The sequence below is a fragment of the Chrysochloris asiatica genome, unplaced genomic scaffold, assembly GCF_000296735.1.
Source record: "Chrysochloris asiatica unplaced genomic scaffold, ChrAsi1.0 scaffold00679, whole genome shotgun sequence".
NCBI lineage: Eukaryota > Metazoa > Chordata > Mammalia > Afrosoricida > Chrysochloridae > Chrysochloris > Chrysochloris asiatica.
The window spans coordinates 115,016-117,529 of record NW_006409197.1 but is presented as its reverse complement, the minus strand read 5'-3'; the positions used below and the strand labels follow the sequence as shown (position 1 = coordinate 117,529).

At 39.0% G+C, this 2,514-nt stretch overlaps 1 pseudogene; it reads left to right on the top strand.

Annotated features, from left to right (window-relative positions):
* The first annotated feature begins 368 nt into the window (after positions 1–368).
* LOC102824972 lies at positions 369–2,250 on the top strand (annotated as a pseudogene).
* The last annotated feature ends 264 nt before the right edge of the window (positions 2,251–2,514 follow it).

Sequence of the window (2,514 nt, the reverse complement as noted above, 5' to 3'; positions counted from 1 at the left end):
CTCATACCTACTAAGGCAAGGTGTCTGAAAGTTTCCATCATTGTATCTTTGTCCAGATGCTGTTGAAACATCCAGCAATTCCCACTGGGTAAATTCTGGGTAAAATCTATGGCCACATCATCAACAGTCACTGAGTTCTAAAAAATCCAGATATTCCAGTTCAGCATGGTCCCACATATTCCAATATGTGTGAGAGGAAAGATGAGAATGACAGTATCAAGGAACTGAGAGTTTATGGGATTCTGTTCTATTAAAGGATACTTTAGGGCTTATCCATCCGCCTCATTGTTTCACTGTCTACACTGATTTCTTCATAGAAAAAATCTTACCTCATAGACTTAGCATTACAAGAAGACTTCAAGAAGTTAATGGAGGAGACGCTGGCGCTGGGTTCTCCTGACTACACACTGGTATGGGCGGAGCAGCTGTTACCTGGCTGCAAGGCCCAGGCTCTGGGTGCCGCCCATAATGCCACAGGAACTAAACAGACAAGCGACTCGAAACAAGATATTTCCAAGAGGAAAGCAGAACTAGGAGCAGCTGTGAGAAAGAAGATTGAGTTTGAGAGAAAAGCTCTGTGTAGCGTTGAACAGCTCTTAGAAAAGAATATTACAGAAGAATTCCTAGTGGAGTGTGGAAAATTCATCACATCCGCTCACTACAATGATGTCGTGGATGAGCGTCCTATTAGCAAACTCTGCGGTTATCCTTTATATCAGAAGCAGCTGGGAATTATACCAAAACAGAAATACATAATGTCTACCAAAACCAATAAAGTCTATGATATTACTGAAAGAAAGTCATTTTGCAGCAATTTTTGTTATAAAGCATCTAAGTTTTTTCAAACACAGATTCCCAAGACTCCAGTGTGGATTCCGGGAGGAGAAGAAAGACATCCTGATTTTCAGCTGCTAAAAGAAGGACAAAGTGGCCATTCTGGGGAAAAAGTGCAGTTATGTGGCCAGGCCATTAAAATGTCAGATATCGACAATTCTGGCCATTCTGAAAAGCAGTTTGGATCTAGTTCTTCTAGCATTTATAGTGATAGTAGCAGTGATAATGAACAAGACTTTGTTTCCTCCATTCTCCCAGGAAACAACCCAAAGGCAGTGGGTATATTGCCACAGCTGCACAAAAGTAGCATAACGAAGAAGAAAACTGGTCACAAATTTAACTCCAAACTCAAAGACGAAGAACAGGCAATAGTAGATGTTGCTGAGCAGTTAGACAATTGCAGATTAGATAGGATAAAGCTGCTAATGGACTCCCTTTACAAAATGTAAACACTCAGATTTCTTCAAAAAGTCTTGTGCAAGAAAAATTACAAACTTCAGAAAATTCTCAAAATAGATACAGTAGCTCAGAAATAACTCTAGTAGGCATAAGTAAGAAAAATGCAGAACATTTTAAGAGGAAATTTGCCAAATTAAACCAAGTTTCTAGGTCAACCTCTAGTTCAGTGCAAGTTTGTTTTGAATTTGCAAAGCCAAACTTACTTAAAGTCCTGAAGGAGACTTTGAGTGAAAGACAGAAGAAACCTTGAAGTTTTTGTATGGTCAGAATTATGCATCTGTGTGTCTGAAACCCCCTTCAGGCCCTCTGACTGAAGCAGAAGACCTTGATGAAGATGACTTAAACCCTGAATCAGTCAGTAATTCTTTTTTCTTGAGGGAATCTCAGAATAGCTTGGATGAGGCTTTGCATTTCAGAGTTTCAGATACAGCCATTAAGCCATTGCCAAATTATGAGAACTTGGAAAAAGAAACTGAAACATTAAATTTAAGGATCAGGGAGTTTTATAGAGGACAATATGTTTTGAATGAAGAATCCACCAAATCACAAGACTCAGAAAAGCATGATCCTACCTTTCCACTGATAGATTCAAGTTCTCAGAATCATATTAGAAATCGCATCATACTAGAAAAATTGAGTAAAATATTGCCTGGACTTTTGGGGCCTCTTCAGATTACATTAGGAGATATTTACACACAATTTAAAAATCTTGTCCGAACTTTCAGATTAACAAATAAGAATATTATACACAAAGCAGCAGAGTGCACCTGAATTGCTGTGGTGTTGCTATAATTTGTTTCTGGTTGTTTCAGACTGACCCCAGTTCATGGTACTCAGAAGCATTCTCAGGAAAACGTGGTATTTACACAGTTTATAGCCACTCTCCTTGAAGAATTACATTTAAAGAATGAAGACCTTGAAAGTTTAACCATCATATTTGGAACCAGCTGTCACTAAGAGTGATTACCTCCTTGAAGAGAGTTGTTCAGCATGTCTGGAAGTGTGGCTGTGATGATGGTCTGGTGGTGACTGATACTAGCTTTGTTCCAAGAAAGACTGCTGCCTGTTAAGGTTTCAGCCTCCTGTCCCCCAGTGCCTAACTGCAGAGAATGACATCTCAGATAGAGGAAAATTATTATTCCTAGAAGGAAAACCACCACCTTGTATCTCTAGCTACAAGAGATTGTGCTTTGTTTGTTTTTTAAACGAAAGTTGAAATCT